A 19,106-nucleotide genomic window follows, 5' to 3' on the forward strand; every position below is an offset into this window, starting at 1 on the left:
TCACATCCAACTAGTCAATCCTGATCACGTAAGTTACCACTCGATAAAGGTTACCTGTCGCCCGAGCTTAACTCATATGCCCCTCATAACATATTCTCCCATTCGCATAACCATCACCTCATGCCATACCATTAATATTCAACCACTAGCGCTCGCCTCATATAACCACATCTTATACTCCCTTACAACCATACATATCAATCCCGCCTTTGTAAAATCAACCTCTCTAGGATTGCTGTCTTTCTTATCTATCATCACCCTTAACCACTAGTGACAACACCACAATACCACCACTGCCCGTATATCAAACCTCTTACACTCATATCAAAACAACACGGTTTTTCTCCTATCTTTGGTTAACATCCCCAAATAAAGAACATCAAACCCATCAACAAAATTACCTCAACATTATTCCCAATACTATCTTAATTGTATCGTCATCTAACTTTCCACCACAAATCTCATATCGTGTAAATACTCCACCAACTCTTACTCCCTTAATTCCTCGAAACTCATTATTAATCATGTTGTCCTGAAGCTCCCATATAACCATTAACTAACATCCTCAGGATAATATCACACCTTTCGATGATTCCTTACCTTTATATCACATAACTCCGGTGAAAATTTTCCTTAGCTTACTTTTTATTCTTCTTTTCTCTTCACATTCAACAATACCATTTAATAGCTCAACTCCTTATTACTTCTATCTAATTCTTTAGTGCTCCGGTTACCTTCTCATTCTGCCAAAACTCAAATCTCATTATTTCATGTCGATATCATCTCACTTTTTCTTACCATGGATGTTCTCTTATTATGCTATCGCTCACACTTGTCACTAACCTATCCATAAAATCTTCATTGTTTAAACAACTTCATTTCATGCCGTTAAATGCCCAAAGAAATCACACGTAGTTTCACCTCTTAATAAACCAAATCTCCCAAACTCACTCACTGTCTACAAATCCACCTCGCAACATGTCTCCATAAAGTTCACTATATACCACTCTTCTCAACCCCTTTAAAACGAACTTTCACTACATATATTCTTGACCCACACGACTCCTAACCATCTCACTCCATAATTCTTTACACATCTCAAGTTGCCACTATCCAAACCTTCCTTTCAATCTTTTCATTTTCACGTTCCTTAGACCCACATCATCCCTTACCCACTTTCACTTACTTTTAAATCACTCAATTTCGCGAATAAATCACTCACCACGTCTCACCAAAACTTGCACCATGCCTCAATCAGCTGATCAATATTCTTTTTCTTTTTCCACTTCTCAGCACAACCACATATAGCTCATCTCCTCCCACCAAACTCATACTCACCATAAGGTGCCACTCACCACCCCATAAGATTGGGTAACTTACGTATCAAGACCAACTTACATGTAAAACAATGCATAAAGAAGTAAAATAACAACTTTGAATTAAACATAATATGCAACGAATGTCAAAAGATAAGCATATGACCCAAAACAGGGGTCACTAGATCGAAATCTGGCCACTCGATCGAGTAAGTGACTTACTCGATCGAGTAGGTGAAGATCGGAAGCACGTAAAACAAATCACCAGGGCTACTCGATCGAGTAACTAACGTACTCGATCGAGTTCCCCCTTACTCGATCGAGTACCAAGGCTACTCGATCGAGTACCCCAATTCTCAGCACTGTCCAGTTTTCGTAAAACAGTCATAATTCACTCATTACTTGGTCGTTTTGGGCGTGTGACCTATCGTTAGAATCGTAAAAGGACAAGCTATCACATCCAATTGGAATCACATTAAAATCATTTATGCATCTCAAGTTATAACAGTTTAAAGACAACCTCTTTATAATCGAAAAACACAACTACTTGATTTTACTTCCAAACAACTTAAACAACAACCAAGCAAACCAAAACCAGTCCAAAACTCATAAAACCAGTATTCATAATCATATGTTACTATTTTCAAAAGCCAAGCAACAACATTAATCATGCTCATAGATTATTTAACTTGTCAATCACGATTTACCACATGCTTTTATTTTATAACTTTACGTACACGATAACATAACATACAACATAAAATCCCCTATTCACATGTTACAAACATTGCCATATTATTAAAATCCATTACCCACATAAACATGTTCCACACATGAATTTCATATTTTTATGCAATTACTTACTTAATCTCTTCCAACCAATTCATTCATTACAGCTACACACTTCTTACCACATATACACATGAACAATAATGGACAAGTACATAAACTTATCATGCAACCTTATGCAAACCAAATATACGTATACGACACAACATTCCTATGCACATGTTATTATTATGCCACATTATGAATCATCCATCCTGCAACATCATCATTCATCACATATTATCACATATGAACTACTTCCATTTTCTACCACATCATTCATCATTCTCATATACTTTTCCTACAATTCAAAACAACATTGTAAACCAACTATCATGCTTTCAATCAATAGCTTACGAAATCACATCATCACCATCTTTTCTACACATTTCCCATCTCCACATACATACATCCACCGATTCATGCCACACATCACCATATAGGTACACAATTCACAAGATAAACACATAGCGATCCCGGCTCTTATCCCATTGTGACCGGTTCAAAATTGTAGGGCGAGTTCGCGACTTTAGGACGTCTCCCAAGCCTTTGCATTAGCTCCTACAACCTTTACCCCGGGTTCATTTTAATTTGACTCCCTATATTCATTAGGTTCATTGGTTACAGGTTTCAGGATCGTCGCTCTGATACCATTTGTAACACCCCCATACTTCAAGTGCCTTACCAGGACCACTTAAGGCGTGGAAGTGCTACCATCTCGGTTACCCGAGGCATGATATTCATAAGACAATAACGAAACAACTTAAATGATATAACTTTAGTGAAAAGTACAACTGAAACCAAATCCCAAAATACGGGTACAAGTTCTTAAAACCAACTGTCTACTGAAATACTTTGAAATGTCATAAAACTAAAAGACTACAGCGGAAGACTTCTATCATCAGACGGTGGCACATCCCAGCTATCCCAGTACTCAACTCAAACCTGCTCAAATTACTGCTCACCATCCCCGAATGGATCACCGCAGGTTTACAAAACAACAACCGGGGTCAGTACTAATCACACAACTCAATATATCAACAATAAGATAAACAGACGGCTTAACCGTCACACACACACAACCACACCAATCCCAACAATCTCAATCATCGACTGTCCACTGGACCAGTCCTGCCAGTGGGGGACCGCTGCCGTACCCACCAAATCCCCGCTCCTCATAATGAGCGATAACCCCGTCCATTAATGTGCACATCCCCTTCCGTGGCGGGTTCCACGAAGGGCGAAACTAGGGCGTGAAGCCACTCCCGCAAGTGACTCCACTCAGCCGAGGACACGCCTCGAGAACCAGAGACAAACAATCACAATCAACAAACCGTCACAATACAATTACTATATTATTCAATCAACCACAACACATCAACAATCATCCCATTATGGGACTAATACTGAGTAGGAAATCCTACCTGGAAAGCACAACTATCAGACGATCTCTACAGCTGTATCAAAAAGCTTCTTCTACGAAACCTCCTCCTATCATACAACATACAAATGCTACCAAATCACAAACTACTCAAAAACCCCCCAAATCCCTAGATTAGGGTTTAACCAACTTAAAGGAAAGACAACAAAAAGGGTACATAGATCTTACCCTTGACGCGAGGATCTCAACGGTATAACAAACGATGAAAACCGACCTTCCAAACTCCGGGATTTGCTAACAATGCGATTAAGATGATGAACGTACTTGCTTTCTCTCTTTGATAGTAAATTAGGTTTTGAAAAGTGTTTAGAAACAATGACGGAAAAGCTTAAATACCTTAATCGTATAATTAACAAAACCCGAGAAATAACTCCCCGTAAACCGGCTACTCGATCGAGTAGCTAAGGTACTCGATCGAGTACCCCCTTACTCGATCGAGTATCATAGTTACTCGATCGAGTACCCAACAGGTCAGAAACTATTTTAAAACGCAACTCACCCTTACTCGACAGAGTAAGGCCTACTCAATAGAGTACCCAGAGACTTATAAATACGGAGTATTACACCTAACGTACTCACTCCGACGCTCAAGTCAGTAAACTTAAAGAGATAAGTTGTGTGTTACTTAGCGAAGTATATTGTAGAGAGATAAGGGAGTTTATACCAGATTGTTGTGATATTCGGATTGTGAGAGATTATTCAGATCCTTTTCTTAATGAGAGAAGTGGGGTATTTATAGACTTTCACCTTTTGTCACGTAGTGGCCAAGTGGAGCAGTAGGTGGAAAGACTGTCTTGCCCTCGGCCGAGGGACCCATGGCAGGCCGGCAGGCCTTGTTGACCCCATGCCGAGGGGACTGGATGTGAGTACGCGGATATGCCTCTCGGCCGGCTAGTTGTCGAGCCGAGACCCAAGTGACAGGCCGACAGGCTGCGTCGGTTAGGATGTTTTCCTTCGACTTGTTGACCTTTAGCTTTGACCTTGGTCAATATGTTGACTCGGTCAGCGGGTGCAGAATATGCCCCATCAAAAGGGTAAAAAGGTAATATTACCAAGAATTAGGTACCTAAAATGTGAAATGCTACTCTGGGTAGCATTTCATTTCAGGTAGCTTATCGGGCAAATAAGCTCCTTGCCAAACACTTAAAAAAAAAGCTATCTAAATTTTTTATCAAAAAAACTATTTCAGTCAAAACAGGTACCTGAAATGTCTTCTCAAACGGAGCCAAAAGTTTTTTTTTTCAAAAATTACCTTATATTTTAGGGTTAATTGATGGGAATAATCCCAACTATAGTGGTACTGCTTATATTAATCCAAACTATCTAATATCCCGTAAAACTCCAAATTATTCCACCATTTAACTCCAGACTCCAGTTGCTATCATCTTTTTTTTTACCTATTGTCGCCTGTAAATTTCATTATCTTCTAGGTTACCTCTTCTTTCCTCCCTCACTTTTATGATCTTCTTCCCCTTCATCCTTTTCTAAACTGTTCTCCTCCTTTCTTCTTGTTTCTCAATTTTAATTACTCCAGATTATAAATTACAATTATAACAACCCCTCTTGAATCCAACATTCCACCACCATCTTTTCCACTACCATCTTCTCATGCCTCTTTACTGCCACCACCATTCTGCATTACAGGTACCATCATCATCTCATCACTGCTTCACCACTGCTGCTAGAGATATCATCACCACCCCATCACCGATCCAACACCACCTACTTTACACCTAGCACCATCTCCTTCAATAACATCCTTCAACGATTATGTGAATCAAAATCAATTTCCAACCAATTAAACCCAGAAAAATCAAGCCCTCAAACCCTAAAATTTTCTCTGAAATCTCCAATTATTTTTAAAAGATTATGTGAATCTAAGTAAAAATTGGATCCTTATCAACAAAGATAGAGATCATTACAAGTTCGATCAAACAAAACCATAGCCAGATTCAACAAGAAAAAGAAAATTGATTTAGGACTTGGTTATTCGTGCCTCCCAGAGTCCCACTTCCTTATTTTTCTTGGCCCAATTGTGATTCACACGGTAATATTTAGGCCTACTTGGACAATATACAACAAACAAAATACAATCTGATTTTGGGGTTTTATTTTCAAACACATATGTTTATGTTTTTAATTAAAGAGTGTGAGATAAGCAGAAGAAAAAGGAGAGTAACTATCACTTTCGTCATCTATTTGTAGCTCTAGTTATCATCACAAAATTCTTTTTGTTCTTCATTTTATGGCCTTGTTTGGTTACCCCATAGAAAATGTAGGAAAATAGAAATCCCATGAATTGCAAAATTGAAGGTTGTTTGGTTACTCCTTTTTTGGCAAGATGTAGGAGTTTGAAAATCACATGATTTTCCAACTCCCCCATAATGGAGGAGTTGAATTACCTAGCCTCCCCTAGGTAGTTCTAAACTCCTGTGTTAATTGAACTCCTATGTAGGTAACCAAACGGATTTGCTAAATTCACGTGAATTTCATGCTGGAACTTAATTCACATGAATTCGATATTCCTATGGAGTTGTATTCCCGCAGGCAACCAAACGAGGCCTATATTTGTAATTGGTTGTTAATGGTATGAATCTTCTGTATCTCTATGATAACAAAGAGTGCTTTGTGTTTGGTCATATATTTACAAAGAACAAAAAAAAAAAAGACTAATTGAACAAGTAGCAAGTCACCTAGACTATTTTGAGAATATACTATCAAAAGTTGAGTTTATTCCAGAATAAATCATAGTTGGGATTATTTTAAGAAGAGGGGTAATAGTTGGGATTATTCCCATCAATTAACCCTATATTTTAAGAGTACTAGTTGGTTGCCCCCCGCGCGATGCGCGCGGTACCCCAAGATATTTAAATCGTGTTTGTTTTACGTTGCTTAATGTAATATTGTAATTTTTCTTGCTATGATGTAATTAAGTTTTGACCTGTTTATATTATTGAAATGTTTAAGTTAGTTTCGTTGAGTTTAGTTGTTCAACATTGGTCGTTGGCTAAGGTTGTATTTTATAACGAAAGCGCGAGTTACATTAAAATGTAGCGATGACATCTGGTTCTAATATTATTGTTTTAGATTTCCCTAAACTCCGACAACTTGTTGTGGCTGTTTATAGAATTGATTTCGTAGTGCCCCTCCGATTTCAGAGGTACATTTGAACAAACGCTCCGACAATGTTGGCATATGCACTGATTTCTTCGCCATTAGCTTCGAAATTGTTGTCGTAATATTTTTTTGGTTGTTTAAATCGATTGCAAACAAGATCACATCCGTAAATATTTCGTATCTAACTTTGTTTGGAACCTGAATATATGATCTAGTTCGTTTGTCTATACACGCTGAGTGTCGATCACAATAAAACTCTTGTTGTTATATTATTTTGATGGTTGAATCAATTGCAAACAAAATTATAACCATTCGTAAATAATTTGTATTTAACTTTGTATTATATTGTACTTTGCGAAGTAACGTAAACATCACATCTCCTCCTCCCCTTCCTCCCCATACTAATCGCTCTTTTACCCTTGGCCCTCCTTAATCCTCCTCTTCCTTCTCCTTTTCCCCAACCTTCCTCCCCCACTACTTCGTCATCCTCTTTATCTCCTTCTTTTCTCTTCAACGTAGTCGCATCTTAAACCACCTTTTCTTCTTCAACCTCGTAGTCCTCCTTCCCTTTCCCATTTCTCCTTCCATATGTCCTCCTTCCTATACCTACTATGTTCCTTTATCCTTCTCTTACATATCCTCCATTTTCCCTCCTCCTCCTCCTCCTCCTCCCGCTTCTCTCGTATTACTCCTCTCCTTTTTACTCCTCCACGCACATCTTCCCCTTTCTCCTCCGCCTTCCTGCCTCTTTCCCTTTCCCTTTATCATTCACATCCTTCGATTTCCTTCTCTCTACCCCATATTCTTTCCCCCTTACTCTCTTTATGGACACCATCTCTTTCCCTTTCCCCTCATCCGCATTATCCTCCTTCCTCTTCTCCTCCTACTATTTGTCCTCTTACCCTGCCCTCCCCCTTTTATTACTGTGGCTCCCTGCCTTCTCTTGTGTCTCCTCCGTCAATTTTCCTATGCTTCTTCCAAGAAAATGACATTTTGATTAAGATTGTCTCGACTAACTGATACATTAGTGAAAAGGAAACTTGATAGGTTTAATACATTTTTTCTATTTATTTTAATTTCTTCATTTTAATCATTTCTCTTCCTATTACTACTCCTACTCCTCTTCCTCTTTCTCCTCATTCTACTCGCCTCCCTCCCTACCCCTTAATACTCTTATTTGCCGAATTTATCTCTCTCTCTCTCTCTCTCTCTCTCTCTCTCTCTCTCTCTCAGTTTATCCTTTTTTTCTTCAACGTTTTTGAGCCCTCAAATACCTTATCTCCTCCTAACTTTTCTACTTATACTATTCGGCATTCTCCCCTTACCCTTCCTATTTCTCCTTCACCTCTTTCCCCGTGTTCATCTCCCTCGCCATCCCCCTCATCCTTTTATTTCTCTCTCCCTTTTCTCTCCAACATCATTGCATACTCGCATCCTTAAAGCTCCCCCTTTTCATCCTCGTTGTCCTTATCCGTAACTTCCTCCTTCCTTCTCCTATATACCTTCCATGTCCTTCTATCCTCTTATATATCCTCCATTTACTCTCTTCACCCACTTGTTCTCATATTGTTATCCCTCCCATTTTTCCTCATACAACTCCTCCATATATTCTTGTTTCTCCTCCCTTCCTCTTTTTCTTTCATTTTATCGTTCAAATCCTTGTATTTCCCTCTCTTTACCTCCTATTTTCCCTATTTTTCTCTTACTTAACCTGCATCCCTTTCCCCCATCAGTATTCTCCTTCTTTATGTTCTTCTTATACTACTTTTCCTACCCTCCTTAACCTTTCCCCTCTCTCTTTCCCCCAATCCCACCCAATTCCCCCTATTCTCTTCTTCCCCCCTCTATTTTCCCTTTAACGTTGTCGCCTCCTAATCCTATCCTCCTCCCTCTTCTCATCCTCCCTGACTAATGAACACGAAATTCGAAACGTTTGATAAATTTTATCTTTTAAAATAGAGTTCTGTTATAATTTTTAAATTTCTCATTATAATCACTTCACTTTATAATACTCTTACTCCACCTCTCTTTTCTCCTCTTACTACTTGCCATTTGCCTCTTAAACCCTCTTCTACCCTTTTTCATCTACCTCTCATTCTTCCTCTTTCTTGTCCTCCTCTTTCTCTTTCCATTTTGTCTATGACGTCCTCGCGAGCTTAACCATCTCCTTCTCCCCCTCTTCCTCCTTCATTTTCTCTCATAACACTCCTCCACTTTGTCCTCGAACTATTCATGCTTATCTTTCCCTCCACATACCTCTCTCATTTTCCTCTTATAGTTCACATATGGTGGTTTGCTTAAAATAATGTATGTCTATATAGGCTTTATTATAAAGGGTTACGATACTTAGATTCTCTAACAGCATCAGTTTTATATATTGTGTAACGTACACATCATTATTCAACGCTTGAAAGTGTGAATATTGGATCATTTTTTTGTTAGTGGCCAGGTTGCCGCAAACTTGAAATTGAACAAGAGAAAGTTACATAAACATATTGGAGAAATGTACAACAACTCATTTATAATTTTAGTACCGGAATCAGTTCCATAAGAACAATCATTCAACCGCTTAACTATGAGTCGCATAAACTCATTCAGCTAGACATACAACACCTTTTTTAAGAACCGTATGCACTTTTATGAAACGGTATATAACAACGCCTAAAGAACTAACCCCATCTCTTTCCCATTATACAACAATTGTTGCTGATGCAATGCTGTACCGTTCTGCATACCTCACAATTTCGCGATAATTAAGCTAAACTTATGATGTTGTAATTCGCATAAATTCACAAAAAGGTATTAGGAAAAAAGAAATCATGGTCGAGAGTTAGTAGTAAGTCAGTATGTCACCATATTGTTCATGTACTTCGACTGTTCGCTGTAAAATTCAAAAGGATCAACTCTTCTACCTCAAAGGCCAAGACATCCTATCTGAACAAGAACATGGACAAACCCGTCAGTATTAATACATACACAACATATGACAACATTGGCATATTCCCGTGAATTTAGATTCTTTACGATCTTGCTAAAAATGTTTCTTACCTTGCTTTTTGGCTTCTTATTGGGGTTTCTTTCAAGCTTGAGTTGGTAGTAATATAACCAATTATGGACACTCCCCTTTCCTCACAACTTTTGGCAAATTAATTTGCGTTGTAAACCGCCTACCATTGGAGGAACTAAACGAATTACACAAATAACAACAATTGTATCTTTCATGCTTATTGCATAAACAAAATGGAATCTTAGCAACCTGTCATTTAACTTTGTAAAATAAGCAAAGGTCTACCTGCTGGCAGAGCTAGGTATTTCGATGATTCTTCTAGAAAAACTGATTGACAGAATAGCATAAAAAAACCCTAATTACCATGGTGGAGAGAAATATAACCTATAAAAATAAACTACAAAAGAAAAAGAATATGAATATCAGTTAGCGTACCATGTTTGATGCATTGTTTATAGTACCTTGTTTTAGAATCTGCAATTACACGATGCAAATCGTCAATGGTGAAGTTAATTGAAGAAAGAAGAACATGCATCAAGACTAATAATACCTGCAGTCACCATATTTTGGTAGCTAAAGATAAATAAAGATCTAATTTACAAGATTCAAAGATACCTGTTGAACAATGGGATTTGTTGATGCGCTAAACTCATGCGTCAATCCTTCCCATACAATCTTTCCCTCGTAAAGAAAGATCAATATGAACCAATCGAAATACTCTATTATGTGAATGAAATTACATCTTTTCAACTCTGTGCTGAGTGATTGGTCCAAAAAATAAGGGTAATTACCGATCAACAGCTCTGCGGATGGTACTGTGTTGGTGAGTAACAACTACATAAGATGCGACTTTCCCAGTCTTCCCAGCAGCGTCTTCACCTTTTAAATGAACTCAACGAATAAGATCTTCAACTATAGGTGATGCAATTGGGTCAAGTCCAATTGTTGGTTCATCATACAAGAGAACCTGCCATGGGTTCATGCATATATCGATCACACGAGCAAAAAATTCAAATCCAGATACATGCCCGATGCTTGATGCTTTCGAACACCTTGATGACATTATGTCCCGGTTGATACTTATGTCAATTGGCGAGGAACAGACAACGCCTGATGCTTTCGAACAGATAATGCCCGATGCTTTCGAACACCTTGATGACATTATGTCCCGGTTGGTATATCTAAAACTAAGGATTGACCTAACTCGACCTTTTTCCTAGGTTAGTTATTTGAGTTTCTTCTTTGCATCATTTCTTGTTTAAGATCGTCTTAGACCTTCCGAACGGCTCAAATTGAAGTGTATAATACACGGTTTTTCGGGATTCGAGGGTGCCGGAACAAAATTCTCCGGAAATCGCGCAGAATGTTTTTCGGGTCAGATAAAGTGGCCACACAAAATTTGGGTAGCAACGGAAGACATTTTGAGATGCTGGTATGCCATAAACCAGCATTCATCGAACCTCGGATAATCGTGAAAAATGTATTAATACTCGTTATCCAAGGCAGAAATGGAATAGGTTAACTCTTAAAATAACCTCGGACGTGTGATAAAAAACCCGGAGGAAAAGAAACAGGGTCCGGTACAACCTTCCGAACGGCTCAAATTGGAGTGTATAATACACAGTTTTTCGGGATTCCAGGGTGCCGGAACAAAATTCTCCGGAAATCACGCAGAAAGTTCCTCGGGTCAGATAAAGCGGCCGCGCAAAATGTAAGTAGCAACGGAAGACATTTGTGGGTGCTAATATGCCATAAACCCGCATTCGCCGAACCTCGGATAATCGTGAAAAATGTATTAATACTCGTTATCCGAGTCTGAAATGACCTCGGACCTGAAATGACCTCAGACGCGTGATAAAAACCGGGAGAAAAAGAAACAGGGTCCGGTACGACCTTCCGAACGGCTCAAATTGAAGTTATAATACACGGTTTTTCTTGTTCCAGGGTGCCGGAACATTATTCTCCGGAAATCATGCAGAAAGCTCATCGGCTCAGATAAAGCGGCCACACAAAATTTGAGTAACAACGGAAGACATTTGGGGGTGCCGGTATGCTATAAACCAGCATTCGTCGAACCTCGGATAATCGTAAAAAATGTATTAATACTCGTTATCCGAGTCTGAAATGGAATAGGTTAACTCCTGAAATGACCTCAGTCGCGTGATAAAAAAACCGGGAGAAAAAGAAACAAAGTCTGGTACGACCTTCCGAACGGCACAAATTAAAGTGTATATAATACACGGTTTTCGGGATTCGAGGGTGCCGGAACAAAATTCTCCGGAACTCACGCAGAAAGTTTCTCGGGTCAGATAAAGTAGCCACGCAAAATTTGGGTAGCAACGGAAAACATTTGGGGGTGCCGGTATGCCATAAACTAGCATTCGTCGAACCTCGGATAATCGTGAAAAATGTATTAATACTCGTTATCCGAGGCTGTAATGGAATAGGTTAACTCCTTAAATGACCTCGGACGAGTGATAAAAAATACCGGAGGAAAAGAAACAGGGTCCGATACGACCTTCTGAACGGCTCAAATTGAAGTGTATAATACACGGTTTTTCGGGATTCCAGGGTGCCGGAACAAAATTCTCCGGAAATCACGCAGAAAATTCCTCGGGTCAGATAAAGCGGCCACGCAAAATGTAAGTAGCAACGGAAGACATTTGGGGGTGCCAGTATGCCATAAACCCGCATTCGTCGAACCTCGGATAATCGTGAAAAATGTATTAATACTTGTTATCCGAGGCTGAAATGACCTCGAACCTGAAATGACCTCGGACGCGTGATAAAAAACCGGAAGAAAAAGAAACAGGTCCGGTACGACCTTCCGAACAGGTCAAATTGAAGTGATAATACACGGTTTTTAGGGTTCGAGGGTGCCGGAACATAAATCTCCGGAAATCACGCAGAAAGTTCATCGCGTCAGATAAAGCTGCCATGCAAAATTTGAGTCACAACGGAAGACATTTGGGGGTGCCGGTATACAATAAACCAGCATTCATCAAACCTCGGATAATCGTGAAAAATATATTAATACTCGTTATCCGAGTCTGAAATGGAATAGGTTAACTCCTGAAATGACCTCAGACGCGTGATAAAAAAACCGGGATAAAAAGAAACAAAGTCTGGTACGACCTTCCGAACGGCTCAAATTGAAGTGTATAATACACGGTTTTTCGGGATTCGAGGGTGCCTGAACAAAATTCTCCGGAAATCGTGCAGAATGTTCCTCGGGTCAGTTAAAGTGGCCACGCAAAATTTGGGTTGCAACGGAAGACATTTTGGGGGTGCTGGTATGCCACAAACCAGCATTCGTCGAACCTCGGATAATCGTGAAAAATGTATTAATACTCGTTATCCGAGGCTGAAATGGAATAGGTTAACTCTTTAAATAACCTCGGACGTGTGATAAAAAAACCCGGAGGAAAAGAAAAAGGGTCCGGTACAACCTTCCGAACGGCTAAAATTGAAGTGTATAATACACGGTTTTTCGGGATTCCAGGGTGCCGGAACAAAATTCTACGGAAATCACGCAGAAAGTTCCTCAGGTCAGATAAAGCGGCCACGCAAAATGTAAGTAGCAACGGAAGACATTTTGGGGTGCCAGTATGCCATAAACCCGCATTCGCCGAACCTCGGATAATTGTGAAAAATGTATTAATACTCGTTATCCGAGGCTGAAATGTCCTCGGACCTGAAATGACCTCGGACGCGTGATAAAAAACCGGGAGAAAAAGAAACAGGTCCGGTACGACCTTCCGAACGGCTCAAATTGAAGTGATAATACACGGTTTAAAGGGTTGTAGGGTGCCGGAACATAAATCCCCGGAAATCACGCCGGAAGTTCATCGAGTAAGATAAAGCGGCCACGCAAAAGTTGAGTAACAACGGAAGACATTTGGGGGTGCCGGTATGCAATAAACCAGCATTCTACGTACCTCGGATAATCGTGTAAAATGTATTAATACTCGTTATCCGAGGCTGAAATGGAATAGGTTAACTCTTTAAATAACCTCACACGCTCGATAAAAAAAAACGGGAGAAAAAGAAACAGAGTCCAGTACGACCTTCCGAACGGTTCAAATTGAAGTGTATATATAATACACGGTTTTTCGGGGATTCGAGGGTGCCGGAACACAATTCTCCGGAAATCGCGCAGAAAGTTCCTCAGGTCAGATAAAGTGGCCACGCAAAATTTGGTTAGTAACGAAAGACATTTGGGGGTGCCCGTATGCCATAAACCAGCATTCGTCGAACCTCGGATAATCGTGAAAAATGTATTAATACTCGTTATCCGAGGCTGAAGTGGAATAGGTTAACTCCTTAAATGACCTCGGACGCGTGATAAAAAAACCCGGAGGAAAAGAAACAGGGTCCGCTACGACCTTTTGAACGGCTCAAATTGAGGTGTATAATACACGGTTTCTCGGGATTCCAGGGTGCCGGAATAAAATTCTCTGGAAATCACGCAGAAAGTTCCTCGGGTCAGATAAATGTAAGTAGCAACGGAAGACATTTGGGGGTGACAGTATGCCATAAACCCGCATTCGCCGAACCTCGAATAATCGTGAAAAATGTATTAATACTCGTTATCCGAGGTTGAAATGACCTCGGACCTGAAATGACTTCGGACGTGTGATAAAAAAACCCGGAGGAAAAGAAACAGGGTCCGGTACGACCTTCCGAACGGCTCAAATTGAAGTGTATAATACACGGTTTTTAGGGATTCCAGGGTGCCGGAACAAAATTCTCCAGAAATCACGCAGAAAGTTCCTCGGGTCAGATAAAGCGGCCACGCAAAATGTAAGTAGCAACGGAAGACATTTGGGGGTGCCAGTATGCCATAAACCCGCATTCGCCGAACCTCGGATAATTGTGAAAAATGTATTAATACTCGTTATCCGAGGCTGAAATGGAATAGGTTAACTTTTGAAATAACCTCAGACGCGTGATAAAAAAACCAGGAGAAAAAGAAACAGAGTCCAGTACGACCTTCCGAACGGCTGAAATTGAAGTGTATATATAATATACGGTTTTTCGGGGATTCGAGGTTGCCGGAACAAAATTCTCCGGAAATCGCGCAGAATGTTGGGCCACGCAAAATTTGGTTAGTAACGGAAGACATTTGGGGGTGCCGGTATGCCATAAACCAGCATTCGTCGAACCTCGGATAATCGTGAAAAATGTATTAATACTCGTTATCCGAGGCTGAAGTGGAATAGGTTAACTCCTTAAATGACCTCGGACGCGTGATAAAAAACCCGGAGGAAAAGAAACAGGGTCCGGTACGACCTTTCGAACGGCTCAAATTGAAGTGTATAATACACGGTTTTTCGGGATTCCAGAGTGCCGGAACAAAATTCTCCGGAAATCACGCAGAATGTTCCTCGGGTCAGATAAAGCGGCCCCGCAAAATTTAAGAAGCAACGGAAGACATTTGGGGGTGCCGGTATGCCAAAAACCAGCATTCGTCCAACTCGGATAATCGTGAAAATGTATTAATACTTGTTATCCGAGGCTGAAATGGAATAGGTTAACTCCTGAAATGACCTCGGACGCGTGATAAAAAACCGGGAGAAAAAAAACAGGGTCCGGTACGACCTTCCGAACGGCTCAAATTGAAGTGTACAATACACGGTTTTTCGGGATTCCAGGATGCCGGAACAAAATTCTCCGGAAATCGCGCAGAAAGTTGCTCGGGTCTGATAAAGCAGCTACGCAGAATTTGTGTAGCAACGGAAGACATTTGGGGGTGTCGGTATGCCATTAACCAGTCTTTGTCGAACCTCGGATAATTGTGAAAAATGTATTAATACTCGTTATCCGAGGCTGAAATGACCTTGGACCTGAAATGACCTCGGACGCGTGATAAAAAACCGGGAGAAAAAGTAACAGGTCCGGTACGACCTTCCGAACGGCTTAAATTGAAGTGATAATACACGGTTTTAAGGGTTGTAGGGTGCCGGAACAAAAATCTCCGGAAATCACACCGAAAGTTCATCGAGTCAGATAAAGCAGCCACGCAAAATTTAAGTAACAACGAAAGACATTTGGGGTGCCGATATGCAATAAAACAGCATTCGACGAACCTCGGATAATCGTGAAAAATGTATTAATACTCGTTATCCGAGGCTGAAATGGAATAGGTTAACTCCTGAAATGAACTCGGACGCGTGATAAATAAACCGGGAGAAACGAAACAGAGTCCGGTACGACCTTCCGAACGGCTCAAATTGAAGTGTATAATAAAAGGTTTTTCGGGATTCCTGGGTGCCGGAACAAAATTCGCCGGAAATTGCGCAGAAAGTTTCTCGGGTCAGATAAAGCGGCCACGCAAAATTTTAGTAACAACGGAAGACATTTGGGGGTGCCGGTATGCCATAAACCAGCATTCGTCGAACCTCGGATAATCGTGAAAAATGTACTAATACTCGTTATCCGAGTCTGAAATGGAATAGGTTAACTCCTTAAATGACTTCGCACAAGTGATAAAAATCCCGGAGGAAAAGAAACAGGGTCCGGTACGACCTTCCAAACGGTTCAAATTAAGTGTATAGTGTACGGTTTTTCGAGATTCTAGGGTGCCGGAACAAAATTCTCCGAAAATCGCGCAGAAGATTTCTCGAGTCAGATGAAGCGGCCACGCAATATTTGAAAAGCAACAGAAGACATGTGGGGGTGTCAGTATGCCATAAACCAGCATTCGTCAAATCTCGGATAATCGCGAAAAATGTATTAATAAACGTTATCCGAGGCTGAAATGGAATACGTTAACTCCTGAAATGACCTCGGGAGCGTGATAAAAAAACCGGGAGAAAAAGAAACAGGGTCCTGTACGACCTTCCGAACGGCTCAAATTGAAGTGTATAATACACGGTTTTTCGGGATTCTAGGGTGCCAGAATAAAATTCTCCTGAAATCGCGCAGAAAGTTCCTCGGGTCAGATAAAGCGCCACCCAAATTTGAGTAGCAACGAAAGAGATTTGGGGGTGCCGGTATGCCATAAACCAGCATTCGTCCAACTTCGGATAATCGTGAAAAATGTATTAATATTAGTTATCCGAGGCTGAAATGGAATAGGTTAACTCCTGAAATGACCTCGGACGCGTGATGAAAAAACCGGGAGAAAAATAAACAGGGTCCGGTACGACCTTCCGAACGGCTCAAATTGAAGTGTATAATACACGGTTTTTCGGGATTCCAGGGTGCTAGAACAAAATTCTCCGGAAATCACGCAGAAAGTTCATCGCGTCAGATAAAGCAGCAACGCAAAATTTGAGTCACAACGGAAGACATTTGGGGGTGCCGTTATACCATAAACCAGCATTCATCGAACCTCGAATAATCGTGAAAAATGTATTAATACTCGTTATCCGAGTCTGAAATGGAATAGGTTAACTCCTGAAATGACCTCAGACGCGTGATAAAAAAACCGGGAGAAAAAGAAACAAAGTTTGGTACGACCTTCCGAACGGCTCAAATTGAAGTGTAATACACTGTTTTTCGGGATTCGAGGGTGCCGAAACAAAATTGTCCGGAAATCGCGCAGAATGTTCCTCGGGTCAGATAAAGTGGCCACGCAAAATTTGGGTAGCAACGGAAGACATTTTGGGGTGCTGGTATGCCATAAACCAGCATTCGTCGAACCTCGGATAATCGTGAAAAATGTATTAATACTCGTTATCCGAGGCTGAAATGGAATAGGTTAACTCTTTAAATAACCTCGGACGTGTGATAAAAAAACCCGGAGGAAAAGAAACAGGGTCCGGTACAACCTTCTGAACGGCTCAAATTAAAGTGTATAATACACGGTTTTTCGGGATTCCAGGGTGTCGGAACAAAATTCTCCGGAAATCACGCAGAAAGTTCCTCGGGTCAGATAAAGCAGCCACGCAAAATGTAAGTAGCAACGGAACACATTTGGGGGTGCCAATATGCCATAAACCCGCATTCGCCGAACCTCGGATAATTGAGAAAAATGTATTAATACTCGTTATACGAGGCTGAAATGACCTCGGACCTGAAATGACCTCGGACCTGAAATGACCTCAAATTGAAGTGTATAGTACACGGTTTTTCGGGATTCCAGGGTGCCGGAACAAAATTCTCCGGAAATCACGCAGAAAGTTCCTCGGGTCAGATAAAGCGACCATGCAAAATTTGAGTAGCAACGGAAGACATTTGGGGTTGCCGGTATGCCATAATCCAGCATTCGTCGAACTTCGGATAATCGTGAAAAATGTTTTAATACTCGTTATCCGAGGCTGAAATGGAATAGGTTAACTCTTGAAATGACCTCGGACACGTGATAAAAAAACCGGGATAAAAAGAAACAGGGTCCGGTACGACCTTCCGAATGGCTCAAATAGAAGTGTATAATACACAGTTTTTCGGGATTCTAGGGTGCCGGAACAAAATTATCCGGAAATCACAAAGAAAGTTTATCGGGTCAGATAAAGCGGCCACGCAAACTTTAAGTAGCAACGGAAGACATTTGGGGGTGCCAGTATGCCATAAACCAGCATTCGCCGAACCTCGGATAATCGTGAAAAATGTATTAATACTCGTTATCCGAGGCTGAAATGACCTCGGACCTGAAATGACTTCGGACGCGTGATAAAAAACCAAGAGAAAAAGAAATAGGTCCGGTACGACCTTCCGAACGGCTCAAATTGAAGTGATAATACACGGTTTTTCGGGTTCCAGAGTACTGGAACATAAATCTCCGGAAATCACGCATAAAGTTTATCGGGTCAGATAAAGCGGCCACGCAAAGTTTTAGTAACAACGGAAGACATTTGAGGGTGCCGGTATGCCATAAACCAGCATTCGTCGAACCTCGGATAATCGTGAAAAATGTACTAATACTCGTTATCCGAGTCTGAAATGGAATAGGTTAACTCCTTAAATGACTTCGCACAAGTGATAAAAATCCCGGAGGAAAAGAAACAGGGTCCGGTACGACCTTCCAAACGGTTCAAATTAAGTGTATAGTGTACGGTTTTTCGAGATTCTAGGGTGCCGGAACAAAATTCTCCGAAAATCGCGCAGAAGATTTCTCGAGTCAGATGAAGCGGCCACGCAATATTTGAAAAGCAACAGAAGACATGTGGGGGTGTAAGTATGCCATAAACCAGCATTCGTCAAACCTCGGATAATCGTGAAAAATGTATTAATAAACGTTATCCGAGGCTGAAATGGAATACGTTAACTTCTGAAATGACCTCGGGAGCGTGATAAAAAAACCGAGAGAAAAAGAAACAGGGTCCTGTACGACCTTCCGAACGGCTCAAATTGAAGTGTATAATACAAGGTTTTTCGGGATTCTAGGGTGCCAGAATAAAATTCTCCTGAAATCGCGCAGAAAGTTCCTCGGGTCAGATAAAGCGCCACCCAA

Source organism: Silene latifolia, chromosome 7 (assembly GCF_048544455.1).
Source record: "Silene latifolia isolate original U9 population chromosome 7, ASM4854445v1, whole genome shotgun sequence".
NCBI lineage: Eukaryota > Viridiplantae > Streptophyta > Magnoliopsida > Caryophyllales > Caryophyllaceae > Silene > Silene latifolia.